A 21079-nucleotide genomic window follows, 5' to 3' on the forward strand; every position below is an offset into this window, starting at 1 on the left:
GGATCCAGACAGCATCGTCTACGATCCTTATCTTGAGATAAGCCATCTTTTTATTATGTGACAGAGAGTTACCAGTAGCTCGAGCTATTTCTTCATATTTTTTAACATAATGTAGGGAACATTGACATCATACTTCTGTATCACTCATGGTATGTCTATGAATTTATGCCCATTTAATTTAAGTGTTTTTCATTGATAACAAATAGTGGAGGAAAAAACATAGGCGATAATGGTAGAAAAGGCAAACCAAATTGTTTCACAATACCTCACATATCGAAGTCGTATCCAAACCATCAAATGCGTAGTGCAACATTGAAGGAAATACATAAGAGTATCGATATTATAGAAAACTTCTACAGAAACGAGGATGTATGTCACTGTTGGTAGCCAAGTGAGAAGCACGCTACTGCATTAACTTGAAAATAGAAAAGCAAAATCTCCCTTGTTGTTTACTGTGTTCATGCTCTGCTGGAAGAACTTATTACATATCTATATGTTTGAAGGGATTCCTGCTTCCAGAGAATCTGTCATGTTGAAATTGGCACATCTTGTCTGTTGATGTAACGAGAGCAGATTCGAAGAGATTCCAAATGTTGAGCGTGCAATATCGAATTGGACCAGATTCTGTTGCATCTGATATGTACCAAGCACGATTGGTGCCACCGTCTCCTCGCCTGCATCCACAAAACCCAGACAGACTACCTTATTGTTGATCTCTACCATGGAATTAGATCCAAAGATCCTCCAAGTAGGAGTAGCGTTGCCCTCCGAAACAAGGTCGATCGTAGGCACAGTGAACCCCAGAGCAGTGCCCCCTATACCGGCCGTATCGAAACACGCACCGAAGGGGGCCACCGAGGCTACGCGTGAGATATTCATTTTCTTTGCCATCTGGGTGAACACGGCGGCCAGGGACTTGTAGATGGGAGTCACCAGTTGGGTATAGTGTACCACGGTGCTCAGCTTCGTGCCTCCGCGTCCACCAGCGTTGATTCGCAGCAACTCCGTAGCTATGGGCACGCGAACACCGTTGACCTCTATTCATTTCACACTCATATAAAAGGCATGGTTATAGACGGGGTTCTTGATCAACGGAGTGCGAATGAGGTGGCGGGAGAGGTCCCTGCCCGGGGTTGCGCCATTTAACGGAAAAAAAACGAGCGGGCCATCGCCAAAGAATAGGAACCCGTCGGAATTCTCATTAGTCAAACACATGGTAAACTTGCGGCTAAAACCCCCGGCAGCGGCGAGCTGAGCTGGCAATCCCAACGCCGATGAACTCATTCCGGCAACGCCAACCTCTCCTGAGGCAAAGCGGATAGATCTCCTTTGGCGGTGCAGGCGAAGGCCACGCGAGGGAACGTAGCGATTGGGCCGGATTTCCTACCGTCGCTACTGAGAAGCGCCGCCGCATCCTGCCCGAGTTGGACGCCTGGGTTGGGCACAACACAGGTGTGGTTGTTGCAACCAGGGTCTTGAGCGGCATAGCAGGTGGCGCTGTTAGAAATCTAATAAACTTAAACAACGATTCTGCATGCGAAAAGAACTGAAAAGAATCACTGAAACTTAATACCCAGGGATACAAGTTACCTCCAGCCATTGGTGATGTTTTGATGAAGGCCACAGTCTGCTACTTCTTCTGCACTCCAGCTTCAATCCAAGCAAAAGAAAAAGAACACAAGAATTCTGAAGACACTTCCAAGCTCTGCTATCTCAGCTAGATGGTGTAAAACTGAAGGGGGTTGAGATAGGAGCTTGGGGACCAAACAGATGAACATATAGCTAAGCTTCCATCAAGCTTCTAAAATCTATGTGTTAGAAAAACCACAAATCAAGGTAGAGATCAGATCAAAGTGATGGACCACTTTAGTAGCTCCCAATTATAAATTTAGTAATTGCAGTTGATTTTCTTAACTTAAGGAAACTACTGCAGTTGGTTTCCATAAGTTAAGAAAAGCTGCAATTCCATAAATCAAGGTAGATTTTGTGTAAAATCAATGGAGCTTAACATTCTCCCACTTGGTCCATACTTCCAAACTTAATGTCTCAACTTAAAAACCATTGATAATCTGTATTAAGTAATAGATACATGAATCATGGCGATAAGTCCTGTAATGACGAGTATTATCTTCCATGTATTACTATGCATTTATTCTTATTATAATTTATGTGGCAACAATATCTTAATGAATAAACCTTATGTTTATTCTTGGTCCTTCTTAAATGAATTTTCTCAAATCAACTTAAAGTGCACATAAATATGAGAAAAAACATCACAATAATTAAGAATTTCATTAAAATATCATTGTCCATACAATGAAAAACTTCATAATGGAACCAAGTCCCATATTCAATACATGATCCTTGAATTTAAACGGTGGCATGCCCTTAGTCAAAGGATCAGCGATCATTAACTCAATGCTGACGTGCTTAATGACCACTTTATTTTCTTTAACACGTTCCCTTATAGCTAAATACTTAATGTTGATGTGTTTATTTCGACTCCCACTTTTTTAGCCATAAAACCAGCAGCTGAATTATCACAATATATTCTCAATGGCTTAGATATAGAATCCATAATTCTAAGCCCATAAATGAAATTCTTAAGCCATACACCATGTAAAGCAGCCTCAAACAGGATATACATAAGCATGTAGTCTTTGGTCCCTTGAAGGTACCTCATTACTTTTTTTGCAACTCTCCAGTGGTCTAAACCTAGATCATTCTGATATCGTCCCAACATTCCCACAACAAATGCAATGTCAGGTCTTGTAGATACACAACATAATCATTAGGAATTGTTGATCTCTTAGGTCTAGTAGATCTTCTTAATGTTGTACCATCATCTTCCTGAGAAGTATGTGGTTCAACTTGTTGTTCAAAAGTTCTTGGCAACTCTTGAACTCCTTGATCTACTGGAATATCGTCAGCAGCTTGTGGAACTTCAACAATTGGTTGAGGTTGAGATTCTGAATGATCTTTCTCAGAAACTACGTTTCTGATTTGATCGCTCCCACTGATCAAGTCATTTTCAAGAAACTTTGCATTTCTTGATTCCATAATCCTAGTGCTGTGAGATGGACAATAAAATCTGTAAGTATGTATGATTTCTAATATGTCTGAACTCCTATTGGCACCTTTCTTTGACTTGTTGGTCTGCTTTCCCTTTATGCAGTCCACACAAGTCTCAAAATCAGTAAAATCTAGAGTATTAAGTATTCCTTCATTTACCAATCTTTTAATTCTATCTATGGAGATATGACCTAGTCTCAGGTGCCATAATTTAGAGGAATCTTCATTAATAACACATCTTTTAGTGCCAGTGTGAACATGCATTGAATCATATGTGACTTTGTTTTGTAAATTAATGCAGTAAAGACCATTAGACAAAATACCATTCCCAATATAATCAGATTTATAGAATAGATTGAAAGATTTTTCTGAAAAGTTTAAGGAATATCCAAAAGGTACAAGCCTTGAAACTGAAATCAAGTTTCTAGAAAAACTTGGAACATAAAAGGTCTTTTCTAACTCCAAAACAAAACCACTACTTAAAGTTAAATAACATGTTCCTATAGCTTCCACATGCGAGCCCATCTTGTTTCCTGATAAGATGCTTTGCTCACTTCCCACTGGCTTCCTTAGGTTTTGCAAACCTTTGCAAGGAATTTGAAATGTGAATTGTCGATCCAGAATCAATCCACCATGTGTTAATATTAACATTAACCATATTAGATTCATAACAAACAAACGAGATTACTTCCTTAAGTTCGGGAATGTCAGAACGAATTTCAGAGAAATTTGCAGGTTGTACTACTGCATTAAAATAAAGAATCACATGCTTATGTTGAGGCTTAATAAACTTTCATGTTTTACCAATGTAAAACATGCTAAAAAGAATTGAATCAAAAGACATGAAAATTGCCTGTGGGCTAAATTTTCAATTCAAACAGATTCAATAAAACTTTATGAACTTTCATGTTTTACCAATGTAAAACATGCTAAAAAGAATTGAATCAAATGACATAAAAATTTCCTGTGGGCTAAATTTTTAATTCAAACAGATTCAATAAAACTTTATGATAAAACTTATTAATTCATAACTCTTGTGGGTAGGTTATGAAATTTTATCCTAATTAATTACATAAATATAATAAAAATTCCTGTGGGATAAAATTTATTATATTCAGTGTAATTAATTACAATTTAATGTCTAGATAATCTTCATGTGATCTAACCAATCAATATATAATTTTATTTAATTAAAGATGTTGTGGCTATTCTCTAATTAATTAAAATTATATGGATCACTTAGACATTAGTTCTGTTGCATAAACAAAACTTAACCAGAGAGAAAAATAATGTTTACTGAAGGGAGTAAGTCAAAAAGACATTTTAATAAACTCCATATAACTGTAATATTTTTCAAGCAAAATCAAAATTAAAATTAAAGCAGTCAGCATTACCGAAAATGACTACAAATTGATTGTTCAATTTATAAACTTAACCCGAAGATTGGCTGAAGCAGCGTTGATCTACTTTGCACTTGCATAGCAAATGCAGTTCGAAGGCTAGCTGGCTTGACTTCAGGCTCCGTCCTTAAGTTTATAAAACAACAAAATAGACCAGCAAACAAGCTATTTTGCTCACAAGATCTCTGAACCATGATTTATATCAACAACAACCTTTATTCACATGTATCCCAACACACAAAATATTGTTCCTTCAATCCATAAAAAGGAAACATATTTACTGATTTGTTGTGATATTATTTAAATGAAAATAATATAAATGAATAAATTATTTTCAATGATCAATTAATGAATTTGCTTGAAAATGAATATAATGTGGTTTAACTTTCCGATTCTAAAATGGATAATGTCCCATTTCATTTTCAAGAATCTAATCCAACTGATCATTCAATTCATTCATATGGGCTGCATATAATCAAGCATATAACGCTTCATTGTCAAACATCAATTGATGCATCAGACACTAGCAAACATGTGCAACAGTGATTGGAAGATGCACGTCTTGGACAAAATAATGAGAAAGCACTTAAAGTCAATCAGCAGTGAAATCGCCATGAGCAACGTTGCTGCTGAGTGCATATAAAACTAACACATTATATGTGTATACATCTACACATATAAGCTACAAACATAAGAAAATACAAGAGAAAACCAACGTTGCATGATACAAAACGAAGCAGAAGCAAACACAAATGAGGCAGCTACTACTCCAACATGTGCAACATGCACAGCCGAAAAATAGTTCGACACTTCCGTGATTTACATTGTGGAAACGGTTTATAGCTAACACCGAAAACCAATTCATACAAACCAGTGGGAATTTATATAGTTTCTGAGTTTCTTGATGGGCATTTTGGAATCGAGGCGAATATAATGCAATCACTCAATCAAGGATTCCCTTTCCAGAATAGCAGAGATCACGCCTGGAAATTCACCTTATCCTTCTCCAATGAAGTTTCGATATATATATATATATATATATATATATATCAAATATCATCGGTTTATGAAATATCCCTTCGAAAACCAACACACGACATAGGCTGCAACTTCCAACTTACTTTAAAGATAACTACCTATGTCCGCCCATACGCTGTTTAAGGATGTTGACTACCTGTCTAGAGACATTCTTAATGCGTTGTTCGAGACAGAGACTCGAAAGAAATTCAAATTGACCAAAGAAGGGAAAAGTATCCATTGGTGGCAGCTTAAATTGACTGAAAAAAAAAACTGGCAACAGTCCACGAGATTAACATATATTCGGCCCACGAGCTCAGTCCAACGTGATGAATACTAAATGCTGTTAAAAAGACTAAGGTGATTGAACTTCAACCCTCCCATAAAATTTACAAGTGTATTTAACAGCAGATGATAAAAGAAGATGGGCATCGACAATACAAGGATTCGGCGATTAACTCCCGTAATCTCCAAGGGGAAAAATGACTCAGAATCATTCACATAATCGCCCGGAAGAAACCAGAAAATGGACCATGGCCATAACATGCAGGTTATGCAACAAAATTAAAAATAAAAAATGCCCATATTCTAAATGCCATTGAAATAAAGGATTCAGATGGACTTTGCATTATAGAATCGAAATAAAATTTACGACATCGGAATCATTTATGCAAAGTAAAAAAAATGCGAATTTTCAAAGGAAACAATCCATGGTTATCTTATAAAACCACGGGAAAATAATCACGCCAAATTTCTTTGGTGAAACAAAGCAACAAGAACACGGTAATGTCTATGAAATGAACACGGTAATAGTCAAAACATTCGCGCATCTGCACGCAGCTCTATTGACAAAGGGCATACATCTCAAGCAGTCATTTTAAAAAATTGTGAAATATATCCTTTAAATCAATTAAATCATCTTAGCACGTAACCCAGCATGCCCATCGCAATTAAATGATTTAAATGATTTCAATGCAACATATCTATCTATATCACTGTTACTGGGAATTCAATGTAACTGCTAGAACTTAGAATCCCATAACCAGCCAGCTGATCTATATGTCGGCGTGATAGACTGATGTTCTGCCTTGGATTCATCTTTACTTAACAGAAACATATCACAAAATACATAAAATCGACTGGGCTGGATCCCTTAATATGTATCAAAAGCAGCAAAGACACAATACAAAGAATAGCATTATACTGAAATCAAAAACAGAACTTTATGTACACAAAAGAAAGGGAATAACAGTCACAAATCTGTTAGCCTAGAAATGAAGAGTCGCGATTCTCAAGATAAAAAATGAAAAGTATGCAATCCAACCTTAAAATTCTTAATTATTGTGGCTGAAACGGTCAATATAAACCCAAAATTTACAGCGGAAAAAGACCGCAATCACCAGCAAAACGACTCTACTGCAAACTGTGGGAATAAATTCAAGAGAAATTTCTGTGTCGTTCGGAGAGGACGAGGATCGGCTTTCAAGTTTAATCGCTCGATGACCCAAATTTAAAACTTAAAACGCATAAAAGAAATGTAAAGTGCGCACTTAAAGAATGTGGAGTTCGGCGCACTTAAAGACCCAATAAATTTGGCCAACACACAGCAAGGCAGAGGTAAAAGGGCTCTGATACCAACTGTTAGAAAACTAATAAACTTAAACAGCGATTCTGCATGCGGAAAGAACTGAAAAGAATCACTGAAACTTAATACCCAGGGATACGAGTTACCTCCAGCCATTGGTGATGTTTTGATGAAGGCCACAATCTGCTACTTCTTCTGCACTCCAGCTTCAATCCAAGCAAAAGAAAAAGAACACAAGAATTCTGAAGGCACTTCCAAGCTCTGCTATCTCAGCTAGATGGTGTAAAACTGAAGGGGGTTGAGATAGGAGCTTGGGGACCAAACAGATGAACATATAGCTAAGCTTCCATCAAGCTTCTAAAATCTATGTGTTAGAAAAACCACAAATCAAGGTAGAGATCAGATCAAAGTGATGGACCACTTTAGTAGCTCCCAATTATAAATTTAGTAATTGCAGTTGATTTTCTTAACTTAAGGAAACTATTGCAGTTGGTTTCCATAAGTTAAAAAAAGCTGCAATTCCATAAATCAAGGTAGCTTTTGTGTAAAATCAATGGAGCTTAACAGGGGCAGCTCGAATGCTCATACGACTTACACAACGGCGCATTGCAGGCCACCCGGCGGTAAGTGGAGGATATGTAGCTCTTCTTGGTGCATGGCAGCCAAGTGTAGTCTTGCTCAATGTCTATCATTAAGTGCAGGACCCGCATTGGAGTTCTCTGCCCCATCTGGAAGGTGTAGCGGAGCGTAACCGGGTCTTCCGAGATCGGCGTGACGAGGGCCCTTGGGCGCCTCCGGGTAGCATTTGCGGTCAATTGACAGAATGACACCATGACGGCCTCCTGACGGAGACTAAGAGAAGCCATTGCGTGAATGGAAGGCTAGTAGAGCATTGCAGGTATTATCAATGATGGATGTTGTGCCATAAATAGAAGGTTTTGATAAATAAAGTTGTGTGTGGCTCCTGGTTTGATGGCGCGGCCGGCCGCGGAATCGAAATACTTAAATCGTGCGGCAGACATAACATGTGCTCCAACACCTCAATTTCCATTCCGAGATATTTTATTGCTCCACTAAGACTTTATATACACGAATTATTATCACGTGTTCTACCACTCAAAAACAATTCATAGTAAACTGTTGCGGAAATGAAAAGGGCATTTGTCCACTTAACTCGAAATCCTTTTTAAATGAGGCAAGTTTCAATCCAGTGTGTGTTTGGATAAGAAGGAATTTGCTTTCCAGAGTAGCAAGCTGCGCCTTTTCCTATGGGCCTCGTTCTCCAAGTAGCACGAGGGCATTTGCATTATTTTTAGGGAACATTGACTGAACCTGATCAACACACCATGCAGGTCACTGATTGGCCATCAAATTTCGTGAGTCGAATGCATATAACATTAAAGTCATAGCTTAAAACCTCAAAACACTTTCATGAAAATATCGTGCCATATATGTATTAAAAGATATTTTATGTACGATAACAGAATGCACTCACATTGGTTGAGAGATGTAGAAGACCAGCTTATACAAATTTTTATTGTGATTTTTACGTTAATAGAAGGTACTAAGTTGTAATATCACTTGTCAAGAGAAGGAGAAAATATTAAGTTTTAATATAATTAGCAATTGTGTTTAAAGGTGTAAATATACACTAAAATAATAGAACATGTTTATGATATTAGTGTAAAAATGTTGCAATAAAGGAAAAATAACAACTTAAAGGGTGGAGGAGGGAGGGGAGGAAATGTGTTCATGTTTGCAACAGTGTTACATTTGTATCGATACCTGTCTCATAGATGTCGCTGGAACCATCGTTCCTCTCATTTTTTTCCAATCATATCCACACTATAACATACACGGTAATGGGTAAATGAGGAGAAACATTAGCCTTTAGATATCTAATTAGTCTATAGAGTCATTAGCCTTTAGATATCTAATTAGTCTATAGAGTCTTGGACAAAAGATAATTGGGTTTCCATTAAGTAAATAAAAGATATTTAAAATTTTAAGAAATGATTGTGAATGGAGTCTTGTCAAATATTTGTGAACTTCATGCAAATAACAATTTTTTTTTTTCTGATGTGTCCTATGATATGTGCTACATATGTTCTAGAATATGAATGGTATTTAGTTTTAGAGTTTTTCAGCTAATTTAATTAGTAAAAGTAAGTTTAATTGGTAATGGTTTTGTAAGTTTAGTTGATAATAGTTATGTTATGGGTTATTATACTAATTATGAAATGATAATAGTAAATTTAATTGATAATGGTTTTAGAAATCTAATTAATAGTAATTTTGATATGAATTATTATGTAATTTGGTAATAGAGAGTTTAATTAGTAATGTCTTTGTTAGCTTAATTGATAATAGTTTTTTTTATGAATTATTATATTAACTATGAATAATAATAGTTTAATTGATAATGGTTTTATAAATTTAATTAATTTTAATTTTGACATAAATTATTATGTAAATTATGAGATTATAAATTTAAATTAAATGCATGGCAAGTCCGAACAGATCTATAGCAAGCAATAAAGGAGAGAACATATCAAAATAAATTTGTAAGCATTAGGAGTAGGAAATCCAAACTACATAAGAGTTGCTCCAAATAATCGCCACATGTTGTATGCATGATAATGGCAAGCAAAGATCATTTCCAAACTTCTATACTTCATTCTCTCTACAATGCACGAGAAAGAAAGTGAAAATGATAGAAAGGATGACTAAGCTAGCTCATAGGAGTGCCAAGTGATTGCCATTATCCTCGATGGTGTGTAGGGCACCACTCAGGAGACAACATTTATCCTATGAATAATTGCAAATTTGAAATTTCTGATCAAGAATTTTTTTTATCATTTCAATGTGTTAGTTCTATTGAAATCAAAATCACTGAAAATTTCTTAACATTTCATTATGTTGGTTATATTGAAATTAAAATCACTGAAAATTACCTACAATCTTCTATTAGAGAAGAGCATCTACACAATGCTAGTTCAAACTTGAGATGATCTAAGGTTCAACGCACATTATGATTTCTTCTTTTGTAGAACTTTCCCGAAAATTAAAACATGCAAATGCATAACAAGAAAGTATGCACTTAATATGATAGAACTCGCGTTTTGTGCTTTTCTTAAAACTTAATATCTCAAGAATTGTTTTGGACATTACCCTCCTACAAAATCAAGCAGTTGTTGTTGTTTTGGTGCAATTGCATCTCTCTCCCTTTCTTCCACAATCTTCTGAAAGTCTTCTAGGCCAACAGTGAGCTTGTCCATCAATTCTTGGCCATGCTCTTTCTTTGATTCAACAACACCTGCAAGGATGGCTTGCTTATTCTAGCTGACGATGTGAGAAGCTTGCCTTATGTTCTACTTATCAAGGAGAAAAAAGGGAAAATTGTAGTAAGCTCAAGCTTAACAAGGCACTAAAAAAATAATTCCAGCAAGATAAAACTCCTAAATATTATATGGTAAAGAGGAAGGACACTGAGCTCAAGGATAGAAAAATGAAAGGAAACGAAATAAGCCAAAGATCCCTGAGTTCACAAAGAGAACCAAAATCCACTCTCTCTGTGTCTCCCCATGGATAGTTGTCAGGTTTGACCATGTGGGCATGCAGAGCCTAATTACTTGATTTTAAAAAGAGGGCCTTACTATGCTTTCATAATAGAGCACACCATCGAAATAGGAAACCTAATAACAGAGATCCTAGATCCTGGATCTACATTGTTAAAAAACTGCTCTAATATGACCCAAGTGGATGTTAAATAGAGGAAAAATGAAATTATTTTTAAAAAGAAGAATAAAAATAAGTGTTCTCTATTTCCTTTTGTAATAAGTATTTACTTACCCTCGCCATAGGCTCCAGTGCCCTCTCTCCCAAAACCTTAAGATTCTATGTGATATCTTCAAGGGACTTCTGGAACTCTTTGATGGGTTTATTTTCAATAGGAAGAACATGCCTCAGTAAGGCTTTGGGATCTTTGATTGGAGGGATTGAGATCAATACAGAGAGAAGAAACTTCAACAGAGGGCTATATTGCCACAATTGTTGTTGTCAATGCAATACAGAAGGTACACTCTCTCAAAGAAAATCCTTTTCTCTACTCTCAAAATACCCAAAATACAAATAGGAAAAGTACATTTGTTGTGTGCCTCAATCCTTCCCATATTGCATCCATTATTGTAGACTAAAAAGTAATAAATTATACATACAAGTAACAGTCAGTATCTTGGGTTCTTTTGTTGATGCTCTAGAGCATGTAATAGAGATGCCATGAGCCCCAGAAGTGGAAGTACATTTGCATGGACCGTGTCTGCCCATCAAATCTAATAACTTGCATCTCCATTTGGGTAATCTATTGTTAGTATCATTAGGAAGTACATGAAATCTTGGAGCAATGGGAACACATGTGGATGAGGATGGAGAAGCATATGGGCCTATAGAATAGTAGTTGCAACATATGGGTGATGTCATCTATAATAAGAAAGATAAGATACCAGAGTGCCCTTTCACAAATGATAGCAGGAAGAGTAGAAGGAAGGGGTGTGACATTTGCGGCACACAAAGGGCTTCATGTCGTGCTTGCCCTGGTATCTGTTATTAGGTTTCCTATTTCGATGGTGTGCTCCATTACGAAAGCATAGTAAGACCCTATTTTTATTCTCCTATGGATTTAAGAATTTGCTTTCTTAAAGGTCAAAATAAATTACAAAATATTAAAAATAAAGATTAAAGTTTAAGTTATTTTCCTATAAATAAAAAAACATATTTATTTATTGAGTAGAAAATCAAAATTTTATTAAAACGAATGTTTAAATTAAATAAATTACGATACAATAAGATCAAAATAATAGAAATAACTTATTTATTAAATCGAAATTTTAAATGATATATACTTAATAGCCAAATAATTTATATTAAATTAAATTTTATACTTTAAATTAAATAATTATTTTTCATTATAATAATATAATTATAAATTAATAATATTAATTGCTTCTCTGCCTATTATATATAAAAAATAATAGTGCAGTCAAAGCAGTTGTACAATTTACTATTGTTGAACTTTCGAAGTAAATTAAGTAGCGGTATCATAATTTCATACATTGACTATTAATAGTCCACAATGAATTTAATTGATTGCAACTTCTAAATTATTCATTATTATCTCCTTTGTTCTTCTACCGTCTCTGTATGCATTGCAACAATTTTAAGTTGTTTCTGCAATCCGGTTCCCAACAATAACAACGAACTCATCTCATTTCAATCAAATTTTAAACAGATATTACTTAATGGGCAAAATAACAATGAATGTCAAAAGAAAATGAAAAAGGTAAACAATGTCTAACCAGATCAATTTAAAAAAAAATACTTTCAATGTAAATATATTTGTTACTAAAAATCAATATTTTACAATGTTAAAGTAAACTTGAAAATAATATATTAATCATTTCAAACAAAAATATATTTATATAAATTTATTAAAAAAATTATAATTAATTAAATATTTTATAATTTAATAATAATTCTATAAATACATAAATAGGTTTAAAGAAAGCAAAAAGATAGAAGAAAATAAATCCAATTTTAATTATTCATTTACATATATATAACTAGAAATTGCACTCTTGGCAGGTATTTATCATTGTGGGAGAAATTCAGCGAGTAATCGTAGAGTTTCGTCTCCCTAGTATATAGCTTACAATTTTCTTCTTACAATTTCTGGTACTTTTTGAATGCATCTTTTTGGCTCCATTAATATGACCCACTATATTGGTAGGTAGATGATCCTGTAAATATATTTTTCTTAAGTTTTCCATCCTTTTACTATCATCTTCTCTGTATCTCGTGTTTTTATGCAGACATCTTCAAGTTTTCTTCTTATAATTTATGGTACCTTTTGAATGCACCTTTTTGGCTCCATTAATATGACCCACTATATTAGTAGGTAGATGATCCTGTAGATATATTTTTCTTAAGTTTTCCATCCTTTTACTATCATCTTCTCTGTATTTGGTGTTTTTATGCAGACATCTTCAAATTTTTGTAATGTATTGAGACGGTACTTGGTTTTATTCTGTCCTAATGGGGGCTTATTATCTCATTGGCATACCACAGGGATATATAAGTCTTATCATCAGTTCTTCATAATATATGGTCTGCCATATACTATTTGCCACATGATGTATATTCTCATCTCGTATGAATATAATGCAACTTTTTTTCTTACTAAAAAAAGAAAAACTAGCAATTGCACCAGATGTTGCAAAGGAAACGTCGTAAGGCATAAATTCAAGAAGAATTGTGACATAAAAAATCATTGAAGATAAAAAATAGTAAAAAAATGTCATTCAAAGCTAGAAGATAAAGAGAAATCACTTACATTATATCAAATTGAGAAATTCTATAAGCTTTCCAACATAGATTGCCTCTTAATCTTTAAATATGGTCTTTTATGGTATATAGTGAATGTTGTTGTATATGGTGAATGTTGTTTTGGATTTTAATGATTAACATTATAATCATAATTATATAAATTTATTGCAAGAATATTCTATTAATTGTAATCACAATTTTATAAATTTATTGTACAAATATTCTATTTATTGTTATAGAGTAATATGAGATATTTGATATTTTGGAAACTGAAAATCAATTACTATATATAGTGATTGTTGTACTTTTCATTATAAATGTCAATCAATCACTTAGTATGTTGAAAATAGCAACAAGAAATGCTAAAAAAATAGAAATGCCAAAAATAGCATTGCTAAGGATAGCATTTCAGGATATATTCCAAATTTAATTTTTCCTTGAATTAAAATTGAGAATTAAAATTCCAATTTAGTCTCACCAGCTGTTCGAAAAAATAATTAATTAATTCATCCTGAGTAAATTAGTTGGAGAAATTCAAACATGAAGTCTTTGTGAAGTCATGCAACAGTTATCCCTTTGATTGAGGAAGTTATCCCTTAATTAAGGAGATAAGGATGAGTTGTATTTGAGTTGTAATTAGTTAGCTCAGTTAACTGAGCTAAGTCCAGTTAGATTAGTTCCAAACAGTTTGTGGAACTAATTGTGAGTTCAGTGAGTTAATGCATGCATGCATGAAACTAGTGTACTCCGGAGAACTAAATATTCTCTCATGAATAACTCATGCATGTCAGTTCAGAAAGAGACCTAGTTGATATTAAAGGCAGGGACAATGTACTATCAGTTGCAAGAATTTTTCTATAAGAAAATCTCTTGCATGCAGAAGGAATTCATTCCTTGAGATTTGCGCAGTTTTACAGTGTGTTGAAGCAGTGTGTGAGATCAGTGTCACACAAGGTTACAGCAGGAGCACCTAGGGAAAACAGCGCAAGGAAATAGGAGGCTTGGAGGACAGAGGGAAAGACATATGAGTTGTCTGGTCTGTCTATGACCAGCAGTGAGGGATTGTACTAAGAGTTGGATAGCTTGAGAGCTAAAGCTTTGTGTAATCCTGAGATATTTCCATTTGTATGATAATACAGATAGCGAGGTTCTTAGCTGAGGCTTTCCCCAGAGTATTCTTTCATGTTTCATGTGTGATTGATTCATCTTCTCTGTCATATGTGTTCTATTTGATCTTACTCAAAATCAATTAAGCTTCCGCAAGTTTGATAGTAGAAGTGGATCAAGTATTTTGCTTTCGTTACATTGCATTATCCGGTGATCTACAGTGAAAATTTCTACATGGTATCAGAGCAAAGGTGATCAAAGCAGAGAACAAGTCAGTGGTGAGTTCCCGTTGGCTTTACAAGGTAAAGTAAGCTACTAATGGTAGTGTGGAGAAACATAAGGCAAGTTTTGTTGCCTGTGGTTTCTCATAGGTCGAGGGGATTGACTATGATGAGACTTTTGCTCCTGTAGCAAGGTACTCATCTATTAGATCGATATTGGCACTATCAGCATAGATGGGTTGGAAGATCCATTAGATGGATGTGAAGACTGCATTCCTCAATGGCAAGATTGAGGAAGAGGTGTACATAGAGCAGCCAGAAGGATTTGAGACCTTTAATCGTAAGTCACATGTGTGCTGCCTCAAGAGAGCTTTGTACGGGCTGAAGTAAACATCGTTCTTGGTACACCAAGATGAACAACTACTTCACCAGGTTGGGCTTCACAAAGAGTGAAGCGGATGCGAACTTGTACCACATCATGGTGGAAGGTAAGCAGTGGATCATTGTTCTTTATGTTGATGATATGATATTGACAGGTGATGATCATTTGAGCATGTCTTGCAAGGAGGACCTTGTAAGAGAGTTCGAGATGAAAGACATGGGTCTCATGCACTACTTTTTAGGCATGGAAGTGCGCAGAAGGATGGGGAAGTGTTTATGTCTCAATGCAAGTATGCCAATGGGATACTCAGGAGATTCCACATGAACAAGTGCAAGCTCATGCAAACTCCTCTAGCAGGTAATTGGAGGAAGGAGGATGCTACTTCAAGAGAAGTAGTAGAAGCTACTATGTATTGACAGCTTGTGGGTTCACTGACATACTTGGTGAACAAACGACCAAATTTTTGCTATGCAGTGAACCAACTTAGTCAAGCTATGGTTCAGCCTACCAAGTTGTTTTGGAAGGCAATGAAGCGTGTTTTGAGATACCTCAAAGGCACATCTCAGTATGGATTATGGTACAGACAGTCAGAGGGAGTGAAGCTACAAGGCTTCACAGATGCGGATTAGGCAAGGAGTCCATCAGATCGGAAGAGCACATCAGGAGGAATTTTCAACCTTGGTTCAACTGCAGTTTCTTGGTAAAGCAGGAAACAGAGGTCAGTTGTACTCATCTCAGCAGAGGCTGAATACATGGCTGCAAGTCAGGCAGCATGTGAGGCCATTTAGATGCGGAAAATTCTAGTTGGTTTGTTTGATCAGAGCATGGATTCAAATATAGCCTATTGTGATAATCAGAGTTGTATCAAACTCTCTGAGAATCCATTATTTCATGACCGGTCCAAGCATATCAACATTTGGTATCATCATCTCAGAGACTCTGTGGCGAGGAGGATCATGTTGCTGCAGTATATTTCGACCGAGGAGCAAGATGCTGACATTTTGATTAAAGCGTTGTCAAAGTGTAAATTCGAGTTCCACAGAGACAGGATCGGGGTGGCAGATAATCCATTTCTTATTGAGAGGGAGTGTTGAAAATAGCAACAAGAAATGCTAAAAATATCGTTGCTAAGGATAGCATTTTAGGATATATTCCAATTTTAATTTGTCCTTGAATTAAAATTCAAATTTAGTCTCACCAGCTGTTTAAAAAAATAATTAATTAATTCATCTTGAGTTAATTAGTTGGAGAAATTCAAACATGAAGCCTTTGTGAATTCATGCAATAGCTATCCCTTTGATTGAGGAAGTTATCCCTTAATTAAGGAGATAAGGATGAGTTGTCTTTGAGTTGTAATTAGTTAGCTCAGTTAACTAAGTTAAGTCCAGTTAGATTAGTTCCAAATAGTTTGTGAAACTGATTGTGAGTTCAGTGAGTTAATGCATGCATGCATGAAACTAGTGTACTCCAGAGAACTGAATATTCTCTCATGAATAACTCATGCATGTCAGTTCAGACAAAGACTCAGTTGAGATTAAAGGTAGGGATAGTGTACTATCAGTTGTAAGAATTTTCCTATAAGAAAATCTCTTGCATGCAGAAGGCATTCATTCCTTGAGATTTGCGCAGTTTTACAGTGTGTTGGAGCAGTGTGTGTGATCATTGTCACACAAGGTTACAGCAAGAGCACTTAGGGAAAACAACGCAAGGAAATAGGAGGCTTGGAGGAAAGAGGGAAAGACATATGAGTTGTCTGGTCTATCTATGAGCAGCAGTGAGGGATTGTATTGAGAGCTAGATAGCTTTAGAGCTAAAGCTTTATGTTATCCTGAGATATTTCCACTTGTATGATAATACAGATAGCGAGGTTTTTAGATAAGGCTTTCCCCAGAGTATTCTTTTGTGTTTCATGTGTGATTGATTCATCTTCTCTGTCATATGTGTTATGTTTGATCTTGCTCAAAATCGATTAAGCTTCTGCAAGTTTGATAGTAGAAGTAGATCAAGTATTTTGCTTTAGTTACATTGCATTATCATGGGATCTACAGTGAGAAATTCTACATGGTAGTTACCTTAATATGGAAATGAGGCTTCCAATATGATTTTGCCTTTATAACCTTTCTTCCACATTGAGAGTTCGACCCAATGGAAATGCAAATGTCATCATATGGTTTTCTTTTTTTAACCCCTCTACCTCTAATTAAGATTAACATTAACCATTGCAACCATTTTCCTAAACAATTTCAACAATTACCTGATAACTTGATTCACAATTAAAGCTTGAGACTAATCATTTTTACTATGAGATTTTAATAATATCTAATCTAAATGTGATACTACGTTTCAATTTTTGTTTAATATTTTTATTGATTTTGAAAAATAACAAGTATTGTGTCATAGTTTAGTTAGAAGAATTATAATGATGAATTCCAGCCAATCAAGAAGGAAAATACTTCAAACACAAGAGTTGCCATTATAAATACATATGGATGTTTAACCAAAAGACCAAATCAGGGTCTTCTGGTCAGATTTGGTCTTTTGGTCAATAATTGTTAAGGATAGATATCTTTGCTATCTTTACAGTGCATTTTTGGCAACTACACTAAATAACCAAAAAGAGAGAACGTGATACTCTTATAATGTTAGTGATGCAATTCGTAAGAACCCCCTTTAACTAAGATCCAAGAGTATACTTACACCCTTTGGCAATGCCTAATAGCACTTTCATTGTCATCATGGAAGAGTAACATTTTAATACTACTCTTTTCTACACTACTACTTTACGGTGTTTCCTTTACAACATTTAATAAAATTACTAGTTATTAATAATATAAAAAATAATAATATCAACTCCATGATAAATTTAGCTCCAATTATCATTGCTCTAAAATTATTCCAATATATTCTAATTATTATCTCACAAAAAATATCCCGAGAAGATTTCTTAGGGTTGGTTATTTGCAATATCGTTTCACGTTCACGCTTTACTTATTTTGTCTGACTAGGTTGAAGAGTACTAATACCGAAAACATGAACTATAGCATGCCTTGGCATGATAGTTTAGACCGGACACGTAAGTAAATAAAGTTATAGGATAGTTTAAACTTGGTGTTAAACGAAATCATATCCAACTATAATAGCAAATCATATCCAACTATAACAGAAAATAGCTCTTCGCACACAAAATCCCATACAAATAACTCCTCTGTACCAAATAGCTCTCCGCACACAACATCACATACAAACAACTCCTTCGTACAACCGTGGGAATAATTGCGATGCAAAATTAATAACGCGCTAAAATCCCACATTTATGTTTTGTTATTTAGTGTTTATAAGGAAAATATTTCAGATAATTCTTTTTAAATAAATTGCAATATGCTTAATATTTTTTTGAAATGTAATATAATTTTTTTGTGCATATTATATTAATGTTTTTTCCCGTGTGCAACATTGGGTAGAGGTATAGTAGTGTCAGGGATAACAATGTCAGGGTCATTTTCATGACATGACGACTAACAAAATTAGGGATAACAATGTCATTGTCATGACATGATCACTAACAAAATTAGTGTTTTTTAAATAAAGTGTGAAGTACTAACAAATATCAAAAGTAAAATGTCCTCCACGAGAGGAATTATGTCTCATCAGATCTCTCTAAATCAATCAAAATAAGATTTCAAAAAATTAGAAAAGATTTTAATTTTGAATTTACAGAAAATAGAAACATTCAACATTTTCATGAAATTTTGGTTAAAATTGCAAAAAAAAATATCAAAATAATACAAAATCAACCCATTTTGACAAATTAATAAAACATTTAAAAATAAATTACAATAAACATACAAACATGCCATTAAAGAGAGAGTCCATACAAATTGCTAGAATTTTTATTTTTGTGGAAAAACCTGTGAACAATTTTCAAACCAACGTTTCGGACTAGCTTAGTGAGTCCATCTTCAAGACAATGAACTCTGATGATGGACTCTTAGTGAGTCCATCTTCAGGGCAATGAACTCTGATGATGGACTCACTAAACTAGTCCGAAAAGTTGATTTCAAAACTGTTCACAAATTTTTCCACAAAAATAAAAATACAAACATACCACAGGGTAGATTAAATTTAAGTCGCTCACACGGAACCCTACGCAGAGAAACCCTAACTTTTTATTTCTCGAGCAGAACGAACCAGCATGTTGCACTTAGGAATGAGAATGGGAGGTGTTACATAATCATTCATTCGTGTCTTTGATCCTCTGCAGAGGGAGACGCACCGTGTATATTTAAAAAAACAATTTGATCATGTTTATCCACTAAACCAGATATTTTATTTATTTATTTGTTTATTTTCGTTGATTTATGAATTTTTTATTTTTGTTAATCTATAAATTAGCAAATAAAGGGCTATTCTATGTACAATAGATGTTCGTTTATTGAAACAGATCTCATTGTGTCTACGTAGGGAAGTAGTTTTCTGACTTATTTAAGCCAAATGAAGTCTCTTTAAGCCAAATGAAATCCCTCTCTGATTTAACAAACCTCTAATTCAATGAACAGACGAATAATTATTTTCTAATTTATTTAATCCGATTGATATGGTTTATTTAGTGAATTCTATCTATTATTCATCAAGCAAAAGGATATTGCACTCTCAGCTTATCAACTCATGACCAATTTTATAGGCAGTGGTATATTATTATAGAACAACTCTGAATTAGTTGAGTGAATTGTGGTTGACAATATGATTAAAAGAAATGTAAGTCTATAAGCCTATATCATGATGGCTAATATATGAGTTTATACTTATTTTGTTTTGATTTTATGTTTTTAATATTTAAATAATTTCCTTTTATGCGGTAGGTTTGTATTTGTGAAAAAATAAGGGTACTTATTTTAGAAAAAGAAAGTGGAGGATACACAAATTGTATATCATTTTGCTATCTTTTAACTTACATTGTAACTCTCTTATATATTTTAGGGTTTTTTGGTTTTGTTAGTGTTTGTTTTTTAATATATTTGACTTCATATTATTTTATCACTATCTCCTCTTTTATTTTGGCTAGTATTCAGGTATAGTATATTTTTAAAGAGTATAAAATCTATTATCAAAATCGACCCATTCAAATATTTTATTGGAAAGGATCCATGTAAAACGTTGATTTAAATTCTATTATCAAATACGTCCATTTAAAATTGCAACTGGGAAGTTGGAGCCCTATGGAATCATATTTAAATTGATATTTTAATGAACCTGCTTTTAAGAAAAGCTTGAGATAAAATGTATCCTAATAGGAGCTAGTATAAAACTAGAAGTATAAACATAGACTATGAAACTAAAGCTAGTAAACCAAGTATAACATATTAGACATATATTAAAAACAGAATACATTAAATCAAGTGTAATTTTTTTGTTTGGGGGGGGGGGGGGGGGGCACAGGAAATAATTATGGCTTAAATTAATTGGGGGGGGGGGGGGGGGGGGGGGGGGGGGGGGTGCCCGCAGGAAATAATTATGGCTTAAATTAATTATTAATAAAAATGTTGCAATCCATTACAGATTCTTCATTATTCAGTTAAAACTTTCAAAATTGAAGAGGTAGTTTTTACAACTATAGCCCCTTCTATTCTATTGTAAACTTGATTGTAAACTCCACAATAAACCCCTGGAAAACACTTGTATTTACTGTACATAATAAATTATAACAACAAGAATCCATTTCCCAGATTGCCAGAGTACTAAGCTTGGGCCTCGCTTGTGTTGTGGATCCTTCTCTCTTCAGATGTGGCTCCATCATGCAGATTATTACCATGGTTCAAATGTGATGGCCTTGGTTGACTTTAATGAAATTTATTTTTTCCACAATCATTTCCAGGAATGGGAGAGGATGGCCCATTCCATATTCACCAACAATTCT

General features: G+C 34.5%; 1 pseudogene; it reads right to left on the bottom strand.

The window, feature by feature from the left end:
- Nucleotides 1-489: 489 nt before the first annotated feature.
- Nucleotides 490-7940, bottom strand: LOC149225750 (putative aspartic proteinase GIP2 pseudogene; annotated as a pseudogene).
- Between the last annotated feature and the right edge of the window lie 13139 nt (nucleotides 7941-21079).

This window comes from Pinus tabuliformis, chromosome J (assembly GCF_031772625.1).
Source record: "Pinus tabuliformis cultivar Carrire ecotype Pingquan chromosome J, CPIR1, whole genome shotgun sequence".
In the NCBI taxonomy this organism is placed as follows: Eukaryota; Viridiplantae; Streptophyta; class Pinopsida; order Pinales; family Pinaceae; genus Pinus; species Pinus tabuliformis.